At 32.4% G+C, this 27,696-nt stretch overlaps 1 pseudogene; it reads right to left on the bottom strand.

The window, feature by feature from the left end:
* Positions 1 to 3,174: 3,174 nt before the first annotated feature.
* On the bottom strand, positions 3,175 to 4,938 carry LOC149561000 (putative UPF0481 protein At3g02645; annotated as a pseudogene).
* Between the last annotated feature and the right edge of the window lie 22,758 nt (positions 4,939 to 27,696).

Genomic DNA, 27,696 nt, shown 5'->3' with positions numbered 1-27,696 from the left:
GTGCTCCCTATGAAATTTCTTATCTTACTCTTATAATAATTCTTGAGGAGGGAGCGGTGGTGGTATGGGCAACTGAGGAATGTACGCCTCTGGCATTGCATTGATTAGAACCCGCATACTCGTTCTAAAAGCTGTACCACCTTTCTTGCTGTCTTCAAGAAAGTTTTGGACCTCCACTGTCCGTTCATCAGAAATTAGTTGTTTCTCTTCACTTGCAGCTGTTGCCATTGAAAGCCACCAAATCAAGCGATAGCTCTAGATAAGAAAAACGCTTGAAGAAGATCGATCATTAATAAGATCGAAATTAGTATACGAGTTTTTATCTTGAGGAGGCGTATGCTTTTCGTGTGATCCAAGTCAAATTCCATTCTCGTAATCTACATTTTATGGATTAGATTCTTACACCAATGCAATCACATCCTTCGACACATCATTGCTTAGAATATTTAAGCTGACAAAACTAAATATTTTGCTTGAGAGGAATGTTTTAAAGTGTGCTGAATGCAATGAGATTTATTCTAAAAATGACAAAGGATGTCATTCGAAGACTAACTGTCAAGAAAGGAATGTTTTAAAGTGTGCTGAATGCAATGAGATTTATTCTAAAAATGACAAAGGATGTCATTCGAAGACTAACTGTCAAGAAAAGAACACAATCATATAATCCTGACTTAATATCATCCTTTACCTATAAAGCCTTTCACGCACAACCGTTTTAAACTTACATTTACCTTCATCTTTCCTTTAATCAAATATAGCAAATGATTGGAACGAAATGAAAAGTATTTTAATAATATTTGAAAATCTAAAGCAATAAATTATAAATAAATAAATGTACTTCTCAAAATGATAAAATTAGTTCAGATTTATTTGTTAAAAATATCAAGGTTATTTATTAAATAGGCCTACACATAATTCTCAAAAGAAGCATATTAAAATCTAGGGGAACTTCTATAGAATTTTTAGCAATGCCTATGTTTAGGTTCAATTGGCTTGAGAAGTAGAGACTTAACAATAATCATGTAGAAATTTGACCATAGTTTTTCATTGTAAGATTATTCACCTTCTGGTCACTCTTTTATACCAAGTATGTCACATAGGCATTATCTGGTCACCAATCACTAGTCTTTCCTCACTGACCAGTCCAACTTTATGAGCTATGACTATGTTTCAATCAACAAAAACTAAATGCATCAGTCCATCTAAGTTCACCTCTTACCTCACCAATTCTCTCATATTAATGCTATCATACTGAAAAGTTGTGAGTTATGAGAATTTTAGTGTTTTCCTTTTTTATTTCTTATGTATCTACAATTTTTTTTTAGAAATTTGGTTTGCTTCAAAGATCTAAAGTAGATACTTATAAAATACACACTAAGAATATAGAGAATACACACTCAAGGCTACAATATTAAAAATTTTGAAATTAAATATAAAGAAAAAAAGACCAGATAATCAAAAAAAGAGCTAGAGCGAGGACAGCTCCTTCAACATCTTGGCCGCCTAGGAACCAATAACCTTTGTATCACCCTACCTAGTCTTCACAACAATAGTCACCTTTCTATTCAGTTTCTCTCTTCTTCTTTTGCCAAGTCCATTGGCAACTTCCACATATTGACCTTTATCTTCTCCGACCAAGTGCACCCTAATCTCAATGCCCTCAACTTCCACTTTTCCTTTAGTAGTGATGAATATTTGGACCAGAACTTGGATTCTAGTATCACTATCTCCAATCACCTTCTTTACTATCTTGAAATTTTTTCCTTGCTTCCACCTCTTGCTACAAATCTTTGGATATTTTACCCACTTCCTCCTTAATGATTTTAATCTCATTGATGATCTAATTATCAAAGGAAATATAGGCCTCCTATCCATCCTTCACCGTGTCAATGCCAATATTATGAGGACCACACTAGACATAAATAGAAGGAATAGCATTCATCTGTTCATCTTTTGAATCGGACATTGGGTCCCCAACTATGTTCTTAAATTAGGAATCTACTATCTCAATTATTGATATGTGGTGACTAATTAATGAAGCACTATAAACTTTTCATAGATTCTTTGGGGTTTAGAGCATCACTCTGAAACAAATTTTCTAGTTGACTTTTCAAAGATTTTCAGTTGACTCGTCAACCATTTTTCAAGATTGACTCATCAAGGGTTTTTTAAGGTTAACTTATGAAAATTATCTAGCCCTAATTTTTTAAGTGGTAAAAACTTGTATAAAATAGCTTAGGGTTAGAGATTTCAAAATGTGTAAGGTAGTAGAAGCTTCTTGCAGCAATATTGAGGTGTAAGAGATTATAGATTTTAATCAGGTTGTAGTCATTGGATAATAAGAGTATTGGACTCATTGTTTGGTGGAAATAGTCTAGCGATTGCACATTAAAATTTTGTGTGTTATGTTTTCTTTTGTGTTCTTTATTATTTTATGATATTGGCTACTTTTTCATGTAATTGTTATTTATGTCTCTTTAATCCTAACATCAATATCGTTCTCTTTTTCAGCATCCATAGTTTGCAATTCCTTCTCGAGGGGGATATTAGAGGGGTTCTTACATTTAGTGAGAGGGTATCATCACTAGCTTCCCCTATTTCCATACCATCTCCATCTCCATCCCCACCCCATAAATTCTCAAAAACTCTATCCTCCTAAGAATCAATGGACTCTTCCTCCTCACCTATATCAATTCTTGTATCATCACTTAAGTGAACTTAATTTGATAGATTCCCTGAACCAAATCACTTAGTCATTTTAATTTGAGAAACGAATGAAATAAATGAATTATTTTATGAAAGATTGTACTAAGAAGTGAAAATAAATATGGGATTTCCATAAACATAATAGATATAAAAAATTGTAACAATTCAAAAAAAATAAAAAAATTCATACTACAATAGACATCACTTGAGATGTTATAAATTATTTAATTTATTTGACAAACCTAAACTTTATAGTAAACATAAATAGAAATAGATTTCAATATCTCTTTTCCCAAATAGAAATAAGTGAAATAACATAAATGTTAATATATTTATCACTATATGATGAATTACAATAATATAAATATAAATGAACATACATTTAAATGGAAAAGTTTCTCCTAAATAGAAAATAGTATATAGATCTAAAATAGTATATAAAGATATATGCATCTCAAATTTGAAGTCTGACAAAAACCCATCTCCACAAATTTGTCCATTAATATGTGAAATTACAATCGTTCATTATACATACATAAATTAAAAGAAACCTACAAATAAGGGAAAAAATTGCACAATGACATTGTCAACTATCAAAACTAGTTGTACCTAAACATAGACAAATTATTAGCACATATAGTTCGGACCGTGTATGTCTAGGGCTTCTTTTGGCACTGGGCAAAAGCACAGTAGGTCTGTGCAGCGGTGAGCAGCACAACAAGAACTCAGTACACAACGCCAACATCTTCCATGGTCTCGAGAGATGCTCCCCATGAAACTCCACCCACCATTTTCTCACCTTGCTTCTGTAATATTTCTTGATCAGCGCCTCCCTGATTCCACTTTTTATGGCCTGTGGATGCTCCTCAAACCCTGCAAAAAACAGAGGCTTGGCCATGCCGTCCCACATCTTGACCACTTGTTCATCCGTTATCATCATACTTTTTCTCTTAATAACCCCTTTCTTTCTCAGCAGGGCAACGTCCTTTGGCGTGTCGATGAGGCAGTCCATCAGTTCAACATACTGTGTCACATTCTTGGGCCGATTGGGGTCATTGAACTCCAACGCAAGCAAATTCCTCATCATTACTTCTGTATAGGTGTCAGAAACAACAATCTTGGGAAGAAAGAGAGTGTCGGATTGCTTGTCAAATCTGATTTGGTCCGAACCAGATTTGAACTGGATTCCAGCCTTGTCGAGCTCTATTGCGTTGTAACTGTCAAGGAAATCATTACGGCCTCTTGCTGGGTGAGGAAAGAAGAGAGCTAAAATGGCCGCTATCATGTCGTCTAGAGCAGTTATGAATTTCTCACAGTAGGTGTAGGTGGGTTTCGTAGGGGGCATATCTTCTTGTTGTGGACTATGAGAGGACACATATTTGTGTATGCAACCTAGTTGATGGGACTCCTCATCATATTTAATCTTCACATCAGAAAACGCATGAAAGCAAGAGAGTTGAGATATTTGAGTGTTGAGGAAAGTTTCAACTGTATTGGTATCCAAAAAAAAATCTATTTGTTTGAGAAGGGAAAGAGGGATCTGGTTTTCCAGCTTCACAATATCACATCTAATAGTTGTGAGCGTAGGCATAAGAATTTCACTGTACCTTTTTTCTGTTTGACTGAACTCCCGTTTAAGAACATGGAACCCATTTTTGAGAAACTGGTGGAGGAAGAAGGCGTCCAACATTATCATGCGCCCAAACTTTTGGTTGTCGTTGATCTTCCAGTCGTAGGACTCCTCAAACTCTTGCATCATCTCTGACACTCTTTCGAAGAAATTGATGATGATTTCTGTCTTATTTTGTGTTGCATCTCTTATTGATTTCAGCTTGTAAAAATCCATCTGGGAAAGATGGTTGACTCGTTGGTAATGGAGCACCGGCAAAGCTTGGTCATGCAGAGTGCGATAGTGGTATGGCCCAAGTGACAGCATTTGAGGAATGTATGCTTCTTGCTTCACGTTAATCAGAGCCCTCGGCACCCACATGCTTGTCTTGTCAATTTTCACCGGTTTCTCGATCTCTGTGAGAAAATCTTCGACCTCCACTGTCCACTCATCGGAAATGAACTCTTGCACTTCACTTGTAGCTCCTGCCATCAAGAACAAGCAAACCGAATTAAATTAAGCCTCCAGAGATTAGTGAAGATTTCAAAGAGCTTCACTGTTAAATTAGGTTCAACTTCACATAAGAAGTTTTATGCTTTAACTGTGACCCAAGGAAGTGCCAGGCTGGTAATTTACTTTCACTAGGTGAGATTTTGACAGGCAATCAAACTCTTCACATTACTGATAGCAAGATGTGCTTTAATTGCTATCTGCTGCAATAATTCTGAATTTTGAAGTATTTCATTCGATTAGTCTGCTAAAGTTAAACAATTTGTGTTTATTCTTTGATCTGATTTGTTTGAGATGTGACATAGAATAGCATTCTAAGAGAAGATATCTATGAAAAGAGCACAATCTTGTGATTCCTTTCTTATTAAATTTACAGTTCCACCAATTTTAATTATAAAATTCTATCTCGGCTTTGTCTTTTTAGAAATACATTTTGAAAAGGGAATTTAAATTAGGGTTTTTTCCTAAATTAGTTGTAATGTTCTGACTTGAATCTAGAAGAAATCAAAATGAAACATCATCCAGTAATTAACATTTCTTATAACTCCTGAGAATCCATATTGGAAAACAATTTAAGTTACTCATCCACAATATTTGGAGTAATCCAAAGGAATATCAATGATTAATACATTATAAGCAATCCTCTCAAATCGAATGTTTTTATTTTATTCTAAAATACTATTTACATTGCGACTAGCCGAAAGCTATACATTAAATATCAACTTTATTCTCCATCAGTTAGATTGCTGCAGATAGCATGTAAAGCCCACCTAGCAATGATGTGAACTACCTGATTGCCTTGCAGTTATTTCTTTGGGAACCTTGTCTGGGCCACATGAAAAGAATAAGCTCTGCTTTTATAAAACTTGTGCATTAACTTAAGTCTTAGTCGAGACCGAAATTCTTCGAGTACTTTACTCATCTCACTTTTTCAATTTGGTACGCATATATTTGTCCAGCGGTGTCGCTAGAGAAATAGAAATACTAATGAAGAGTAACTATGAAAGCAAGATTGCATGATCTGTCGGTACCGTGAATCGTGATGACTGTGTAAAACAGAGGTGATATTTGGTAATTCTTTTTTAATTTAATTTGGTGTCTCCAAATTTTGATAGTTCTAAAATAAAAAAATTCATAGCTTTTCTAAAGCTCTGACAATGATTTTTATTAGTTTATAATCAGATATATTAATTTGCCGGAATACCATAATAGCATAACATGTTTTTCGCTGTAACATACAGTAACTAAAAATGCAATTCACAGTTCATCTTTGCTGTAAAACTGTCACTCGATATTACAATATCTGTACACTTTAAGGTAGACCCAGTCATACATTATGATCTTGAGTCTTTTAAAACAGCTACTCAATTCAATCTGTCAAAGGATATGGAATATGAAGAAACATCCGTATTTTTTTACAACACATATTCTACCACCCCACAACAAGGATTTGGAGGGATCTACAAGGTCAAGAACTAAGATCTTCTATCGTAGTAGTAAAATATTTCTCTTATACCATCTGACGTAATCACAATTTGATGGAACTCATAGAGATCTATCCAAAACCATATAACCTGATCTAATACATCAATATCAATCATAGAATATAAATTATGTACACAAAAATACAAGCTTATATATTTACATTAACAAAAAATTATCGATTTATGTAAAATTAATCGACAAGCTCATGAGGCTTACACTTTAGGCTTACATGCCCAATTACAACAAAATCTATATTTGACACTTAGACTAATCTTCAACAGGTTATTCTTCTTGTTTTCTCCCTCGACTCTCTAAATAAATATCAAATGCCTTAACATATAGGTCCTTCACAAGAAGCATGGTGGCATGGATCAATTATTTTTTCCTAGGTAGTAAAACACAATGCCAAGAATCTAGGCCAGAACCTCAATTATGAAGTTATTGATGCAAAGTTAAAGCACATTCTAAGAAAGATGTCAGCCTTAAAAGAGTTAAAAATATAAAATGCTGATTTTATTCATTCAGATTTTCTGGATACATTCGGATACATATAGAATTGATACTGAATGTTATTATACATTGGTGTCTGAGCATCTTTATATAGCCTTACTTTCCCTTACAAAAACTGCTCATGGGAATAACTTCCAACAACTATACATTTAACTAATTTATTTATTTAAACTAAACTTTAGAAACTAGTTTGATTAATGTAATAAATCTAACATTCTCCCTTATTACATTAATCTAACAAATCTAACATTGCCAAACTAACCTAATTATTGTAATAAGTCCAACATTGTTCCCTTATTACATTAATCCAACAGATCTAACATTCTCTCTTATTAGAAACTAACCTAATTAATGTAATAAGTCCAACATTCCCCCCTTATTACATTAATCTAAACAAGTGAAAGCCTTCACCAATATTATTCTTCTGGAAACCTTGATGAAGCTCCTTCATCAACCTTTCAAAGTAGATTTTCTCTCTGCAACTTCAGACTGCAAATCCTAATCTTTAAGTTAATTGCAAATCCTAATCCTAAAGTTGCCCTCATATCTCAACTTTAGATTGCAAATCCTGAAGTTGTCCTCATAATAGCATTATTTCCACCTTCCTTACACAACGAGACATAGTTCCTCCAAATTTTCACATCTCCATGGAGTGTGCCTAATGCCTCCTTTGGTACTGCACATGAGACACCTTTCTTCTGAAAGTCCACATCTTCTCCGAGTGTGTCTAATGCCTCATCAAGTGTCATAGAAACAATCACCACTAATATGTCATGGACGCCTTTCCTCCAAAAATTGACATCTCCTCTGAGTGTCTCTAAAGCCATTCTTCAAATCTTGCCCCCTCACTCCATATAAAGACAATCATGAAGCCAAGCCCCCTCTTTTCTTTAGGGACACAAACCTATCAAGTCCCCTCTTATCTTAAGGGATGAGTTTTCCAAGCCCCGGCTTTACAGGGACACAAATAGGTGCTTCTCATTCAGTAATCATCTCTGAGCAACAAGCTAGCTCGAGATGATAAAAACTTCCAACCTCCATTGCCTCTAGCCTCCTATTTACTTCTATTCTTTATAGAAAAAATCTTTTAGCTTTTTCACCAACCCACATGTCAATCAAAAGAAATTATATCTTATTTTTCCATGTGTAGAATTCAAAACCTTCAAACTGAGTGATAGTAGACATTTTATCTATTTTCTTCTTGATTGCTTTGAAATAAAATCAAGCAATTTAAATAAAATACTCAATACAAAAGTGAACACTCTTTAAAAAATGTCAAATAAAAATGCATCCAAGGCTACAGGAAATGGTTCTTCAAGTTAACTATCATATGAGCCAAAGCAATTTGCAAATTATGAAAAGCCAAGCAAAATCTTTGTCATAGAAATTAAAACCACTTTTCTTCATGGTGATTTGGATGAAGAGATGTATATGGCACAGCCACAGGGATTTGAGGTCAAAGGTAAGGAGAACTTAGTGTGCAAATTGTAGAAAATTTTATATGGCTTGAAGCAATCACCTCGGCAATGGTATCTAAAATTTGATAGTTTTATGCATGACAATGGATATAGTAGGTGTCATTCAGATCACTGTGTTTATTTTTAACAAGTTGGATGATGACATCTACATTATTTTATATGTATATATGTTGATGATATCCCTTTAGTTGGGTTTAACATAAATCACATTAAGGGGTTAAAAGCACAGCTAGCACATTCATTTGTTGTGAAGGATTTGGGGGTAACAAAACAAATACTTGGTATGAAGATTTACAAAGATAGAAAGAATAGAAAATTGACATTATCTCAAGCTGATTATATTGAGAAGATGTTGCAATGTCTCTCTATGGGGAATGTCAAAGCTATCAACACACCTTTACCTAGTCATTTAAAGTTTCCTAACGAGATGCCTCCCAAGGCAAAGGTTGTGGAGGATAACATTTCCAAGGTACCCTATGCTTCAGTTGTATGAAGCTTGATGTATGGTATGGTATATACTAGGCCAAATATTCTACATGTAGTGGGAGCTGTTAGTAGGTATATGAGTCATCCAGGAATTGAGCATTGGAAAGGAATCAAATGGATTCTTAGCTATTTAAGAGGAACATCTAGTAAGTGTTTACATTTAGGGGGCTCTATTACTAATTTATAGGGCTATGTTGACTAAGATTCGACAGGGGATATTGATACTAGACTAAGTATTATAGGTTTTGTATTTACTATTGGTGGGGCAACAATGAGCTAGGTTTCTCAACTGTAGAAGGTTAATGCTTTATCCACTATAGAGGTAGAGTATATTGTTGCTAGAATGGCATCCAAGGAAAGGATATAGTTTTAGTTCTTCATGGAAGAACTGGGACACCCACAATATTCTCATGTTTGTTCTTAATATTTCAAACTAAGTCTCTATAGAATGCAACACCAGAAAAAGGGAAGGAAATATAATCCTTCTTCCAAAAATAGTTAAGAATAGGAAATTGGTAGTAATAATAGACCTTGACTCTATCCTCTATGTAACATATCACATTATGGCACAGAAGACCATATCCCACATTTGTTGAAGTTGTTCCCACGCAAAACCACCACAGAAATGGACATGGGCTTCATCAAAGCAGAAGAAGTTCTTAAGGCTCATCTCATCTATCACTCTGGCATGCTTCGTCCATTATTTTGCTTCCATTGATAGGCTAGTTGTATTACCTATAAATTCTTCAATGACATCAAAAGAAATCCCATCAATAAAAATCCATTGTGTCTTCCATGAGTCCAAGAACTATTAGGTGATGATATCATCATGGCCTTTGATGCTCTTGATGAAAGGGATGAATCCAACTTCCTTCAAATGTGGCCCACAACTTTGTCTTCCCTAACAACTCTCTCAATTCTTGAATTCGCTCCCTCCATTACTTTGTCTCTATTGAGGTCCACAATGAGATCTTCTTCACCTTCCTTAAGTTCAACTACCATATATCCTCCACCCACCTCAATGAACTATTTAGAAAAACCAGAGCCAAATCCTCACACACTAGGCAATGATGTTTGAAATTATGAAAACCCCAAGTGATTAAAGGCTATTTCGGTTTTGTATTTTTTAAGGTAGGATAACAATTGTTCTTATGTTGTCAGATTCATAATATATCTATGAATTCCTTTTGAAGTTTAGTCTTGAGATTTGGAATTCCATCTTGGATGATGTAAACTATCATCTCAAATATTACATTGAATATCATTTTTCCAATTCTCATCACAAGTAATGATTACGAACATTTTTCTAAAGTGTTAAAAAAAAAGAAAAATAAGAAGATTATTAAATTATTTGTTACGAAAATAAAATATTATTAAATTAAGTACAACCTATATGCAACACTAAGGGACCATTATCAAACACTAAGGGTCCAGTTGGCAAGGGAAATACAAGTGGAATAGGCATATGTATATTCTTAAAATTTTCAATTCTCTGTTTGGATGCACCAAATCAGAATTGGAATAGGAATAAAATTGGAATACATATTCAAATTTTGGCCCAAAAATGAACATTTGCTATTCCACTTAAATAGATGGAATCAAAATACGTGTTCCTATTCCAATTATTTTATTTTGGAAAACATAATTTTTTGAGTCTGTGAAGTCCACATAAAATTTTGAGTGAACCAAACAAGAATAGGAATATGTAACCCCATTTTATATTCAAGAATAAGTACTCCAAAATAAGTATTCTTATTCCTACTTTTATATTCCAGCAGCCAAAGGGGCCCTAAAAGTTTTTGACAATACCCATTTCACGGAAAAATACAAGGCATTTATTAGTATTCACATTTTATATTTGTGATACAATATATTATTAATGTGATTTACTCTATGCATATACATTGCTACCCCAATATTTGTAGAGATGAGAATAGTATATGTACACTCATATATCAATATTTATTTCAATTAATAATGCACTATATTTTTTATTAACATTTGATTTTACTTTTATTTACATAGAGATTAATTAATTGTAATACATAGCAAAAAAGTGTAATAAAATTATGTAATATATTCATAAAGGATAATGGACTATTGGACCATCTCAACTATTGATCCCTCTATCTTATATATTTAAACACAAGAAAAACAATTAAAAAAATCAATCCAAATCTTATTATTTAAAATAGGAACCAAAAGCATAAATTGTATTTGATGAGAAAATATATTATTACATCTATCTAGAAAATCAATAGTTATGTTTGATTCATAAGAAATATTGAAAAACAGATTAAAACTTTTAGAAAAATAAAATTCTACTCAACCAAAGAATCCATAACAAATTGAACAATCAAATAGAAACTAGAGCCATAATATACATTATAACATGATATACCCTAAATACATTGTATCCCAGCCCAACTCTTTAGACACACAGCCAATCCATAGAATTTACCACCTGATTAGGGTTGCATTCCCAAACAACCCGACTCGCTGATAGCACCTCGTGGTACGACAGGGTTCAGGCCCTACGGGGCTCTCACCCTCTCCTGAGCCCCCTTCTAGGGGACTTGGGCCTAGTCCACCACTAAGGACACTTGTACAAACTATAATTTGATAGGTGCAGCCATCAATTTTCATGTTGGGCTCATCCTGGTTCGCTCGTCGTTACTAGGGGAATCCTACTAAGTTTATTTTCCTTCACTTAGTGATATGCTTAAACTCGGTGGGTATTCACACCTAACTTGGGGATGCGGTAGAGATGCAACATGCTGGCACTCCGATGGGCCATTCAACCCAAAATAAAGTTCCTCTCGAGGCATCGTTTGATTAGTGCAAACCAATGTCGGCCTTTGGGAGGCATCACTCGTTGCAATGGATCGATGGACCTCGTGCTCATTTCTGCCAACCGTGCCACTTGTCAGTACAAATCCTTATATTGAAGAGATCATATTTCCAAAATCCATTAAAATTGTCAGTATTGCTTATGGATATGATTGTGTTGAAAAAAAATTTATCATCAATATTTCGAATCACACTACATGACTTTATTTTTTGCAACTCTTGCTCTCTCATCCTGATGATGAATCACATAGTGTGATTTGAAACGTTGATAATAATAAAAATTTCAACACAATCTAATCCAAAAGCAATACTAACAAATCCTTATATTCCTCAATTGCCACAACAATATTATCAAATTTAATAGGCAACCTTCTTAAGATCTTTTCTACAATTTTTTGATTTGTTAGCTCATGACCATTCAACCTTATTTGATTAACCACATTCATAACTCAAATTGAAAATTGCTCTACTAACTCAAAATATTTCATTTGGATGTTTTCAAAATCTCTTCTTAATGACTACAATTTAGATACTTTTACCTTGCTTATACCTTGATATGTTGTTTCAAGAATCTTCCATGCTTGCTTGATTATTGTAGCTCCATTAATCCTTGCAAGAACAGTGTCATCCAAACCTTGCTAAATAATTTGGAAAGCCTTTATATCCTTTTTCCTATTTTCCTTGAGTTCATCCTTTTGATCTACAGTTAATAAAGATTCATCCAATGGCTCTACAAATCTATTCACTACAATCTCCAATAACTCTTGGGAACAAATTTTTTTTTGCATTTTAAATGCCCAATGATCATAATTCTTGCCAGAAAATATTGCAATCATGAATTGGTTCATACTTGATGCCATACTTTAGAAACAAATATAATCTTTTTAAAATACTCAAATTCCTAAGTATGACAGTAGTATAAATAAGATTATCTCAATTTTAAAAAAAAATTAGATCTCCAGCTCCTTTCAAAATTAATGACTTAAAATAAGATATAGCTCATAAGCACACAATAAAAATCACAAAGGTGCCTCAACTTCACAATAAAATTCCATACCTTATGATTGGATTGATCTCAAGTTTTTGCCACAAACATTGACAAGAATTTGCATCCTTTAAACTCACATCATACGTTCTTTCTTGTAGTAGAAATCTTTTTTTAAACTCCACAGTCTACTTGGATTGTGACTCCAAAATCTACCTGGGATCTAACTCAACAATTTTCCTATGCTCTGATTCCACAATCTGCCTTTGCTCTGATACCACTATGAAGGTGGCCAGAGACAAAGAATACTGAAACACAATATGGAATCTTTATATTATTACTTCTACTTCTTTGCCTTATGTTTACATCCATTACAACTACCTCTATTTATGGAGGTCTGAAAAGGATCCAGAACCATGCACATTCATGGTAGGAAGGATTGGAATTTATCAGTCAAAAATCACATGTAAAAAGTGGAAATAAAACAATGTACATGGAAGGGTGGTGGGAAGGTTCCATATTAAATATGGTAATTGTGATATTATGATTGAAATTCTAGATTGTCTGCAGTGGTGGAAATTACCACATGCCAACACTTGATAGGTTCTCCTTATGAAACCCTGCCCACAGAGTTCTTATCTTACTCTTATAATAATTCTTAATTACGGTTTCCTTGATCCTGCTAGGAGAGAGCGGTGGTGGTCCATCATCAAAAATTAGTTGTTTCTCTTCACTTGCAAATGTTGTCATTGAAAGCCACCAAATCAAGAGATAGCTCTAGATAAGAAAAATTCTTATAGAATTTAAATCATTAATAAGATTGAAATTAGCATACAAGTTTTTATCTTGAGGAGGCGTATGCTTTTCTTGTGATCCAGGTCAAGTTCCATTCTCCTAATTTACATTTTCTCGATTAGATTCTAACACCAATGCAATCAATACATCCTTCACATCATTGCTTAAAATAATTTTGTAAGCTAATAAAATTAAATGTGTTAAAGTGTGTTCAATGCAATTAGATTTATTCTAAAATTTTAAACTATGCAAATTATCTTCATCTTTCCTTTAACCAAACATAGTAAATGATTGAAAGGAAATGAAAAGTATTTTAATAATATTTTAAAATTGAAAGCATTAAATTATAAATAAATAAATGTGATTTTTTAAATGATAAAATTAATGGACTTTTATTTATTAAGTAGTACAAGCCTATTTATTCTTTTCCATCTCTTACATCATATCTATATTTTTATTAGAATATTTATGATATATACATCGTTTAAAAGAAAATAGAAATAATATTTGGAAAATTGAATATAAAAATTAAACAAATAAATATTTTTTTGAACTTGATATACATTATAAATTTATCAATAATTGTAGAGCTATCATTAAAGTATAAAAGGTTATTTTTAGTCTTAAAAGTGATTCAAAGATTTTGATTTTTTGCATTAATCTTGCACCACCACATTCTTTTGGTATGTTGAGACTCTATTTTAATATTTACTTTATCTTACTCAATAAGAATACTATTATTCTTAAGATGTAGTATTGAATTGTCTTCACCATCAAGAGAAAATGATGTCACTCATGACAATTCTTGATAGATTCTAGAAAGTATGCCCAACTTTCCAATCAATAAGTGAATTAGTTCTTATGTTGTAGGTGGGTATGTCATCATAGACCCACAAATAATCCTCAAAAGAAGAAGATTAAAAGCAAGGAGAACTTCTATAGAATATTTAGCAATGCCTATGTTTAGGGTCAATTAGCTTGAGAAATAGACCATTAACAAGAATCATGTAGAGATTTGACCATGGTTTTTCATTGTAAGATGTATGGAAAAATCAAAGCCTAGCATTATAATATAACACAAGTAACTCAATAACATATTCCACAATAATATTCTAATAGATAAACAATTTCTTATCTTTTATGAATTAATGTTTCTATTATACATTGAGTTTGTATAGAGACCACAAAGTCTCCTATGATTGCTCCAAATGATTTTTACACCATAATGAGTGTCATTAAGGTATTTATCTTGTTGTCACTTCTCTTTATGCAATTTTAATCACATAGACATTATATCCTCACTAATCACATGTCTTGTCTTAGTGATTAGTCCACCTTTATGACCTATGACTATGTTTCAATCAACAACAACTAAATACATGAATACATCTAAGTTCACCTCTTAGCTCACCAATCTTCTCATATTAATGCCAGCATAATGAAAATTTGTGAGTTATGAGAATTCTAGTGGTTTCCTTTTTTATTTCTTATGTATCTATAATTTTTTTAAGAAATTTTGTTTGCTTAAAAAATCCAAAGTAGATACTCAAAAATTATACACATCAAGGTGACAACATGAAAAATTCCAAAATCAAATTATAAATAAAATAAGAACATGGAGAATTTTATAAACACTAAAGTTGATGCATAGAGAATACACACTCCAAGGTCATAGTAATGAAAATTAAAAATTAAAAAATGAAGACAAGAAAATCAAACAAAGAGCTAGAGCTAGGCCAACTCCTTCCACATCTTGGTCATTTAGAACTTAGCTACCTTTGGATCACCCTCCATAGTCTTTGCAGCAACAATTGCCTTTCTTTTAAAGTTCTCTTTTGTTCTTTTGCCAATTCAGCTGGCAGCATATGTTGAGAATTGTGTCTCAACCTTGCATGTTTTTTTCAAAAAATTGCAGAATTTGTATGTGGTAATTTTCCACATGTTTATGAGTTGGAAAAAGATGTATCAGTTGTTAAAAATGTGTCTTGTCCCTAGTACAATATAGAGAGGCTATTTTTAGAGTATAAAAAATGCATTATATGACTTTTATAGGGGTCTAAACTAGAGGACAAAATTATGGACGAAAATGCTATTCTTGGAGATACAAATGACAAGTGGGTTATATGTGACATGGTTGTTTTGCCCATGGTTTTGGCCCATGGAATTATGAAACCAAAAATGGTTTCCAAGTTGTAAATCACTATAAAAGGAGGGCTTGGGGAGGTTTTTGTATCATTGAGTTCTATTTGCATGACTAGGTGCTAGAGGGAGTCTCTCTGAGTCTGAGATTGAATTGAGTTCTGGTGATGCGCTCCAAAAAGAACTTGCATTGCAAGTGTATTATAATCTTCTTGATTTAAGAATACATTGTGTGGGTTTCACAGGGTGGGATTTTTCTCCTGGAAGGGTTTACCCATGGTAATCATTGTGTTATGTGTTCATTGTTATTTTGATTATGCTATTATGCATTTCTTGAGATCTCTAAAATAGTTAGTTGAATTTGCATAATTGTCCTCTCAATATTAGTGTAGGAAGTGATTCTTTGCACCTTTTCTTCATTACAACATCCACATATTTATCATTATCTTTTATATTCAAGTGCACCCTAAGTTCGATGTCTTCATCTTTGACTTCTCCTTTTGTAGTGATGAGATTCTAGACCATACCTTTAAGAGGATAATATTAGATAAAAAATAGAGGAACATTGAGATGGTAAAGTGTGTTGAGTTAAGGAAATCATTATTAGTCTCTACCTTTAAGGTAGGAGACTATAGTTTTCAAGCTTCTTTTTGGTAATTGTCTCTACTTTGAAAATGGTGGAAAATGCAAAATATTTCATATATACTATGGTCACCATTTTGATGTCTATTAAAATGAATTTTATATTGCAAAATTAATTTTTTCTCATTGGCAAAAATTATATTCCCTAACAATATTTTTATTTTATCCCACACAAAATTTGGTGAAAAAAAGAGCTCAAAGAATCGCAGCATGTGGCAACAATGGATGGCATGTTGTTGTTCGTGAGTTCCATCTATCACTTGCATTCAGATCGTGTGGCATTTTGCATTTTGCATGATTGCTTTTTGCCTTGGTTTAATAAAACATATATTCCATTCCTCTTCAATTCATCTTCTGATAAATAAAAATCTTTCAGCTTTAGATATCACTGGCTATTGACAAAGCATTAATGTCTGATCAAGGAAAGGTAACTATGCCCTAAATCTATTCTTGCATTCTGTGTTTCATGATAATTTTTTATTCTTTGTTTTTGAATATAGGTGTTTTGTTTTTTATTAAAAAGGGGAGATTGGTTAAAGAATTTAGTATCCTAACTCATGAATTCTGTTGAGAAAAACTATTCATTTCAATCTCTGATCTGATTTTATAAAAAACTAGATATAGGTTTAATTGCATTATTAAATTTGACAATAAAACACATCATGTAATATTCTTGGTGGATCCATTTTCCCAAGATTGATGGACTTTCAACAATGAAAAATAACTTGATTAACCATTCTCATTAACTTGGTCATGAGAAGAGGGCAATTGAACTTTTGTTTTGACCAACAAAAAAAATGTCTGTAAGTGAGTTTGCCAGTATGTGCACTTTCAAATCGGTCCCAAAATATAGGTTGTAGGTTTGAATTGACAATTGCTAATCTATTCGTATATGAATCTTCATTAAATATACTTAAAAATAATCCCATATATGAAAAAAAAAAATTATATGAATAGTTTTGCTAATTGAATTTTGTTGGTGGGGATTTTCAGTTGTGCTAGTGGTACAAAAAGTTATAGAGGTATGAAGTGCTTGTATAGTAGAAAATGTCTCAAGATGAAAATGGCACCCCATTTCCATTTTCATAATAGTGAAGGGAACTAGCTTCTGTATGCCATGGCTGAGCTCAAATTTTACACCTTTTGAAAGTAGTTGGCATTGCTATGTTTCAATCCTTTCCCTCTTGTCTTATTTACTCTTGTATAGGTGAGAAAAATGATTGGTATTTTGTAAATTCAGGTGCAAATCTATTTTTGAATTATATTTACCTGATCTCATTGCAATGTCAAACAATTGAAATGCCTTGAATGGTGCGGACCTCTCACTCAAGCTTCAAAATGTTTTATTTATCAACCTTTAGAAAGCTTGAATAATCTCTATGGTTTATTCGTAGTCATCGATCTTAAACTTTGGAATTCAGATTATTGTGCTAAGATAGATTATAAGAATTTAGGAGGATATTGGGTTTTACATAAACAACAATATATTGACCATAATGCATGGGTGTTTAGGTGAAAGTTGAAGATTCCATAGGGTTTGGTTAGATGGAAAAGATGTGTGGTAAGACTAATTTAGTTGATCCCCTTGCTTTGTCATCAAGATTATTCTCTATTTCTTCTCTTATACTCTATTTCTTAGCTATATATGTCTCCATTATTAGCAAAGAAGCACAACATGAAAGGTCTCAAATTTTGACGGTTGTTAGGAAGGCAGAGCCACATAGAAGACAAAACCGAACAAAAGGTCCCATATTTAGATAGCTCACTATCCTTTTAGTCTTTTATTCAAAAGAATAGGCATGTTGAGAAATACTAATGATAGGCTACTAGGCTACCTACTATTCAATATCCTTCTTCAGTTGGGCCTCATTCATCATAAAGGTCACAATCATTTATATGATCAAATAATTGTCAATCCTTTATAACATCCTAGTGAGAAAAATCTTAGATCACTTAAATTGATCCAATACATTTATAATATATTTATAAATTTTCCTGCATTTATGGGTAGCGCAAGACTAAAGTAACATTTCCATTGTAATGGCATTCGCAAGGGAGGTGGATATTGTTACAACCGCCACTACAAATCTAGAATTTCAAAAAATTGGAGGCCATATTTTCAACCATGCCATTTTATCATAATTTAGGGTTGTGACCCACACAAGATAGTGAAGTTGTATAATGACTTTGATTATGTACTCTACAACTGCTCAATCATAACTACGTTATTAGGATCCAAGGCTTCTTGTATCACCTTCAAGAACACCTTATGTCACTACTTTGGCTATCTCCTATTCTAGAAGAAGTATATCTACACCACTCTTGATAATTTCTTTGTAAGTATAAAATTATAATATGAAATTCAAATTTTATTATAATTAGAATTTTATTTTTCATCATTGAATTGATTGGAACTTAAACTCATTTAATATAATTAAAATTAATGTTTGCTCATTAAATTAAGTAGTTCAAAAATTAAATTTCTATAATGTCATGTGCACTCCTCTTAACTCTACCATAATGTATCAAGAATTTAAAAGTACTCTTTTCTACATCTATCTAGGCTTTTCAACTCCATGTCCTATCTCACTCTCATTGCTATAGAACCTCTTGTATATTATCCCTTCGTATATTTCTTTGATTATTTAATGCTATACAACCCCTTGTATATTATTCATTGTAATATTATAGGGATACTATTTAACTCCCTCCCCATGACATTGTTTCTCTTCCACTTCATCCATTACTTTACAGCTCCTATTTTCTTTCTTTCTATTTTTATACTTCATATTCCAATCTTTTTGTTTTGTCCTACTTTTGCATTGGGCCTTTTGTTTCCCCATGACATTGGACCCTCCCTATTTGACCATTACGAAGAATACTTTCTTGTCTCAACACATTTCAAAACAAGTGTTGCAGAGCAAAAAAGTACCTGATAAAGGATGGACAAACAAATTTTAATTCTTTATGTATGATTTATTTCTAGACACTACATTAGTAGTAAAAGAAAACAAGCTTAAAATACACATGTCAAAATCACTTGTACAACATAGGTGTCTAAGAGTACAAGCCAAACAAGATTTTCCATTTTCTCATATTATATATGAAAAGTATTTAGAATAGCACTTTCTTTAGTTATTCTTTCTTTTTTCTAGTTCTTAAGTACCATGAAATCACAATATTTCTCATGTTATACTAATATACTATTGAACCATGTCATGTACAAATTTTTAGTGAAGCATTAATAAAAGATGTTTGTGTTTCAAGTAGGCCTTCCTCATTTCAATATTATATCCTACAACTAATCTTGTCCATTAGCCAAATTTTTATTGTTTTAACAAAATCAGATTTTGAGTGTTAACTAGATATGGTTGGAATTGTGTAGATTTTTATCCCTATGTGCTATTGTATTACCATGTTTTTGGTTACTTATTTGTATTACTAGTGACTATGGGAAGGTAAACTCAAATGAATCATTTCACCTTATGAGGGATCACTAGTTGGGCTAAGAAGACTTCTATGATTTTTTTAGGGATCCTCCCAATGACCTTGTACATTGGCCTAATAAGATTAATATTATTATGCGGAGACCATTTGATAGGTTACATTTTCCCAAAGGATAACATCTTTTATCTTAATGAGTGCATGGCTAGGACACCAAACTAGGTTGAACAAAGGGAAATCTCATAGCTAGGTATTTCCCATCTCTATGCAAGCTCCATGAAAGATAATCTACCATTTCTTGTACACTAGGTTTGGCTAGCTCTATTTTCCAGTACCTAACTTGTAACTTCTTGTAGAAGAGATTTCATTGTTGAGATTGATTTTATTCAAATATTTGTATGGATAAAACCAAGATGGTTGGTGTACAATTTTTTTCTTTTATCTAAGATGGATTGGAAACCTTTGGTCAAGATGAAGTTGGTTGGAGAAATTTCTTTTGGCATCAAAGTATGGACATACTTTTCTATCCACTGGAGGAGTTTGATGCAGGAGCATCTTGCATCATGAAATAAAAAGGGTTATAATAAAAAAATATTTAAAAATTTTAAATAAATTTTAAAAAATTGGAGGAGAATGAAAGTGATGAAAATTAGAGGAAAAATAAAAATAATAATTTAAATGGAGAGAAAAAACTTTTTCATTTACCAAAGTGCATGCAGGGCATAAAATAAATATTAAAAAAAATGGTTGTCATTTTATTTATCGAGGTGTGTAGGTTGGAACTTAGAATTTTGTTGAAAGTTCCTTAAATCATGATTTAAGATTTGTTGTGATCCAAAAATTCAATGTATTTGGGTGAGAATTAAACATTTTTTTTACAATGTAGTTGATTTTACCTTTAATCCCACTTTAGTTATGTTTGTAACATCTTGGGCGGTAAGTTCACATTTAAGCAAGGCATGTGAGTCTTTGTAATCCAGCTCTCAAGATGTGATCTCTTCTTTCATAGAAGCTTTAAGAGAAGGATGAAGAAAAGGAGAAAAGTTTGAGAAGAGCTAGTAGTTGCAGTTTGGGAAATAAGGAGATTACCTGGTGGCTTGCAAGCACAAGTTTAGATTTTTCTTGGAGTTTTATACCAAAGTGTAGATCTGGACTAGCTAGAGGTAGGGATTGGATTTTGAGGGATCTTATAGAACTATTACTTGCTTTGTATTTGGTTGTAACTGGGAAACTCTTACAACCCAATACATTGCATGTAATAAGTTGATTTATGAATAAAGAGCTAATTTTGATATCATCTCTTGCATCTTGTGTTGAGTTTCCACTATGTGGTTAATTTCTGGGGGTAATGACATCTCCTTTGGGGATTCTCCTACCTTGCACTAGATCACAACATGTTTGATCTATTTACTACAACTCACTTTGCGTGATCAGATTTATATTTAGCTCTAAATATTGATTCACTCTCTATCCTCCATTGTCATCTCAATCTCATCTTCACTTGGCAACCCTTCAAGGAATCACCATTCACTTCTTCTCAACTCAATTAAGTCTTATGCTTAGATTCACTAGTCAACAACACTAGTAATAGCTTCAACTCTCTGGAATTCTTTCACACATATATAGCTTCTCTACTCTACACTTTTTCTCTTCCATGCACATTAAAAATTTTCCTTTGTACTTCTTTAAATAGAAATTTCTAAAACTTTTTCGCTTAATTATCACCATAAATCTTAGGGTTCATGATTTTATCCATTAGATACAATGTATCTAATCACCATTATGTTTATATCTTCTTTTCTTGAAACTTCTCCTTGATTTCATCTCTTAGGTCATTTACCTAATCCTCTCCTAAAATTAAATGATCCAATTCATTGATCCTTATTTTCAACCTATTTTCCATATCCCAAGAAATCAACTTAGTCAGCTAGAAGTTACAATTCTTTGTAAGTAGTTCAAATGTTTTCCCTTCGCCAACACTAAGTTTTGACACTCACTCATTATTTAATTGCCCAATTTCTATAAAAATTCTCTCCCAACATCAATATTGTCACTTGGTTGATATTGATATTTGGTCAACAATGAATTTTCTCAGCACTTATTACGACTCAGTTAACACTAGCATCACTCGGCATGTTCGACAAAATCCCTCATGCTTTTACTCTTTTACTCGGCCAAGCCTACATAAGTGGTCTATCTGTTCACACACTTCTAAGACTTGAACATTATTATCTTCTCCTCTATCAACATGATTTAAACAATCACTTTGTCTTGTCAAATTCTAACTAATCAAAAGTCCATTTGTATTTTCCTCTTCATAACTCAACATTTCCTCTAGATATTTTTGTTATGAATAACTTCTCAAATCCTCTTCATTAATAAAATAGATATCATATTTGGGTTAGATAAAAAACTATCTCACCAATAGATTTGACATCAATGACAACACAATAATTGTTCCAATTGTAGTTAGCAATAGATCTCATCATTACAATTAGCTCATCCTCTATGATTCAGAGTGTTCAACAAGCTTTGAGAGAGAAGATTGAGATGACAAACCTTGGAATTCTATACCATTTTTTGGGCATATAAGTTGTTTAATCTTCAGATGGGACACCCATACTCTAGCAGATGCATGCTCTTGGTGTGCTTGAAAAATTCAACATGCTTGATTGAAATCTTGCTCCCACACCTTTTTAGTCAAGTGTTGTTTTATATACCACTTATGCTACTCCTACAGTGCAATCTACTTTATATAGATAGCTTGTGGGTATTTTGTTCTACCTAATATACACGTCCTAATATATCCTTTATAGTTGGACTTGTCTCTATATTCTCACATGATCCACATGAGAGTCATGGACAACCTTCTAAATGTATCTTGAGGTACATACAGGGTAATACATGTTATAGCATTCACTACACATCAAGGGATCCTCACATTATTGGTTATATAGACTCAGATTGGATCAGTGATATTTATGATCAGAAGTCTATTTTGGATTTTCTTTCTATCTTGGTTTTGGTCCTATTACATGATCTTACATTAAGTAACATGATCACGCATTATCATCTACAATGCAAAAATACAAGCCAACTATGCTAGCTAGTCAAGTAGTTTTATGGCTTTGACAGTTGATGATAGAATTTGGATTTCCTCTAGATAGTTCTACCTTTCTTTGGTGTGACAATCAAAGTTTTATACATGTTTCCCACAACCTAGTGGAGCATCAAAGGACTAAGCACATTGATCTTCACATACACTTCATTAGGCATTTAATTTAGGATGGCACTCTTAGGTTGGACTACATTCCCACTATTGATAAAGTTACAGACATCTTCACTAAACCTTTTGCATCCATGGAATATCTTTAGCTACATTCTATGCTTGAGGTAAAGGATGTTGTCCTTGGGGGATCTTATTGTTGATTCCTTTCTCCCTTGTTTTCTATTTTTAAGCTTCTTCTATCTATCTTTGGAGTAGGGATTTTCCCACATGATTTTCCCCATTTTTCAATTTTTTCAAAGATTTAGTTGTGTTGGGTACCTCATCAGGTCATGTTGTTAGGACCCATTAATGCTTTTAGCATTGTAGTTTCCATGTTTTTTCTGCATCATTTTTAGTTGCATTGTTACTAATCTTAAGGAGTGGTGTTAGAGTAAAGGATTCATTTAATTTAATTTATTAAATTACCTCTACTCCCTACTTATCACTTCACTTTATGCACATGCATTTCCATTTAATAATTAAATATTAATTATTAAATGTCATTTACCTCTTAGGATTTTCCTATTAGGTTTTTATGATCTCCTTTATTAGGGTTGAAACGTTGCATTTTTATTCGTTCTTTCTAGCTGATAATATATTTGTCCAGATTTTCAAAGCCAAACCCTTGCATTCTCTTGTATTTGTCTTCTTTGTGATAGGTTCTTGCATCCAAGTGTTCTACTAGATCTATGGATTTGTTATCATCAAATCCTTCATCAAGAATTGTAGATCATAACTTATGTTCTTATCCCTCAAATGCAAGAAAATACTTGGATGAATTATAAAGAAGTGGAAAACTCTAAACATGGGAGAGAAAACTCCTATGGTTGGGATATTTTCAATTAAGTTGTAACTAAAGCCATTTGTAAAAATGTTGCAAAAAAAACACAATTTAAGAGATTATTGGTACTTTCCATAGATGCCTAAAAAGTACACATTGGAACGAAATATTAGGTTCTATTTGATATAAGCATATTATAGAAACACTTTGTTCTCAAAGTGGAAGACATGTAAAAGTACTCGATTTGGGTAGAATGGATAAACTTTAAGACTAATTTCTTAGCCAATCAAGTTTAATATGATACTTTATGATACTAATATACCCTTTCTTCACTGCAAAAAATTTATGTTTAGATTTTCTGCACACACAATTTCATCCTCCTCATTAGAGAATATCACTTTTCACTTTTACATGTCTTTGTTGAAACTCTACATTAAATCATTGGAATGAGAAGTAAACTAGTTGATTTACATTGAATTGTGCAAGAAGTACTTCATGAATCCATGAAGAAAGAGTAGTTTCCTATAATTACTTATAATTATTCTTAGTACTACCAAATATACTAACAAGATTTAATTTTATTGAGGGTGGTATGTCCATTCGAAGAATCCTCAAATAATTTCACATGAGCTATCATTAATGTATGCCACAGGATAGCTTGTTTTTAAGATAAGATAATTTAATTTTTTATATTTAATAAACCTTAGGGATGAAAAAATATATAAAATCCTCTCTAAGTGAGCATAGTCTATAAATAAAATTTCATATGCATGTCCCCTATCAATAAGGTTCTCTATGTAATCTCCAAATTAGCTTAGTACCCAATTTTCTTTTTGTTACATATTTATTATACCTTTTCGTACATCCTTTATTAGGAAGAAACACGTTTTCCAGGCCAAAATATAGTTCTTGCATTTTTATTTCACATTTTATGACCATTAAAATGATATGAAGATACCTTGAATGTTTGATAAGATGAATTTTGGAATCCCATTTTTTTTAGTAACGAATGTAAACACAAACATTTGAACAAAAGGTCTTCAATAAAGCATTGTGAGCTCTAGAGTGGGAATTTTTTTGAATTGAACCAATCCTTTCTCATCAAGATGATTCCTAGGTGATTTTGGTTTCTTATCATTCAATGGGTTGTAGAAGTCTTGTTCAATGGTTTAAGGGACATCAGAGGGGGTTCTAGTGCCTTGATTCTTTTAGAGTCCGTCATTATTTTTCTTTTGTTGTTAGAAATGAATATGGAGAAAGTTCTTATATCCAAGGTACCTTTTTCATAGAAGGAGGTTTCTATCATTTTGATTTTCTTCAATGGAAAGGGTAATGAAACTAATTTCCATATTAGGGAGGGGGAGTTCCAAAAAAATTGTCGAGTTCATTTGGGGATCCCAAAGTAAAGTCTCATGTTCTTTAGGCTATGGATCAAATTTAGGTGGGTTTATAAAAAGGTAAGTTTTGTATATTTTTACATGATCTCATCTTGGAAAATATTATTGCTATGATGGTGTTGAATCTATTTGGTAAATTCCTATATTTTTAGATAAATATTGATGCAATTCATAGTTTTGTTAAAAGGAAATATCATCTTAAAGGTCATGTGGAGATAGAAGCCCTTCCTAGGGATTTCCATTCATTTGAGTTTTTTAATAAAGAATACTATGACTAAGTGATGTCAGGTGGACCTATGACCAAGTGCTAAAATTAGAATCCTCTTTCTTAGGATTTGTGTCAACATAGGTAGGTTGGAGAATCTTCCTTTAGTAATTTTGATAACCTCAAGAAAAGGAAAGTTTATGTAGGAAGTAGAGTTTAATTCTCTTCCATCCTCCTATTTTGTGTATTAAAAAAAAAATCATTGGGCTAAAAGATTCACTAAGAAGAAAAGGAAAGAGGATAGCATGAAGGATCTTAAGCCCCTCTCATAGCTCCATCAATTCCAATCTCAAAACTATTTGGAAAGAAAAGGTTTTAGACGAAAAAAAAGATATTATCAATGCTTTGGTTGGTTTTTAGTAGTTGGATGGAACTAATGAGATTATTTCTCCTCACTTTTTTAGGTAGTTGATGGGTTTTATTCTTTGGTATGTTCCTTTATAGTTTTGGAGTTCTTATAGACCCCCTCGGAAGTTATCTCTTTGTTTCAAAAGATGTCTCTACCTAAGGGGCATGTGTTGCTAGTGATAGTAGACACTATATATTCAATGGATAGCAGGGCTTGTATTGTTAGTGATTGTGATGAGGTTTCAAGAAATTTAATTTTTTAATCACATAAACTTGAAGAAATACAAATCCTTACCTAAGTAGTGTGGATGATGTGAAATGCATATTTAATCACCCTTCCTCTTAAGTTTTTCCTCAGGCATGAAGGTTAATTTGCACTCATCCACTATCTTGAGAATGAGAAAACTTATTTCATCTTGGACTTCATATTTTAATCCATTGATATATGGCCACAAGATCCTATTATTACATACTGTGATTTTCCCTTATACCAAGTTTGTGAAACTCTGCACTAAAGATAGGAACGTCCATATCCTTGTATCTAATATTATAATATTTCCTAATCACTTGAACCTCTGTAATATCCCCTCCTTAGATAAAAAGACTAAATAATAAATTATAATGAGTAAATACAAACATATATATATATATATATATATATATATATATATATGAAAGTTATAAATAATTTCATCATTCAAACATGAAGATATGTAAGTAATGAAATACACCAATCAACTATTGGTGATATTGATCCATATTAATCAAAAATCAAAACCATGATCTCCAAAGTAACAAAAATGATATTCAAAAGTTATTGATATTATGGATATTGCTAGTAAATATAAATGATTATTCACAATATATTAATTATTAATTGATCAATAAATACATCTACTAAACACTAACTAATTTTCTGAATGTTCATTACATTATAAATGGACCCAACAAATAATTATATACACGATGACACTATCACTAATAGGACGGACCCACTCCCAAATGTCATGTACACTATTTGAAGTGGCCCATTCACCCATATAAATAAGTGAAGGTATATGGTAAAAGAGGCATGGAAAATGGTGAAGGAAGCCACCATTGCAAGAAGGAAGAAGATTATAGCTTACCACTAGGACCCCTCAAGCTTTCACCTTCCATTACATCAGCATGGGTATAAATTGCAGCAGGGGAAGTGGTACAGTCTACAGTAGAGGTAAGTATATGGTTATATGAGTGGCCCCCTTTATATGATATTGATCAAAACACATGAAAATTTTTATTTCTTAAGTAATGGTTATTTTATTTAAAATTCATTATTCGAAACAATATATTGAAATGGAAAATGGAAATTTGCTAAAAAGGATCATAAATTGAAATGATTCAATATGAAAGGATATTTTATTAGGGTTATGGCTTCATGTATTCATATCAGAGATGGGAACATTCCCATTTGGCTAATACAATGAAGTAAATGGAAAATGGAAAGCTCTTTGTGTCAATATCAGAGATGGGTATTACTACCCATTTGGCTAACACGACAAAGACAATGGTAAGTGTTGGTATCAGAGATGGGTGTAACACCCATTTGACCAAAAACACTACTTAATGGATACAACCCCTATAATGTTTGTATGTAAGAATTATCTCCATATGACCAAAATCCTTGAGGAAGTATAATGGAAGGAATATTCTAATGGTTTCAACATATGCATATTTGAACCTTAAAGAGTGCACTCTAAAAATGATTGTTGAATAACTGGGGCTTAGGTAACCTAATCTAGAGACGTCTTTAAGGTTGGGTTATGATAGAGGGTAGAATAGTAAGATATATTTTATTATTGTATAAATTTTAACATTGGTTTTTTAGGTATTAATGTCCTAATTATTGGGAACATTACAACCTCAAAGTCAATTGGCATGAATTTATATTTCATAAGGCTATTGTTCTAATTCCATTTTATAGTAGGTATTTCGATATTCCTTTCTCTCTCATTTTTT

Source organism: Cupressus sempervirens, chromosome 4, assembly GCF_028749045.1.
Source record: "Cupressus sempervirens isolate cs-2001-9-10 chromosome 4, ASM2874904v1, whole genome shotgun sequence".
NCBI classification, from domain to species: domain Eukaryota; kingdom Viridiplantae; phylum Streptophyta; class Pinopsida; order Cupressales; family Cupressaceae; genus Cupressus; species Cupressus sempervirens.
Note: the sequence above shows the minus strand (reverse complement) of the source record. Positions and strands in the feature narration are given on the sequence as shown.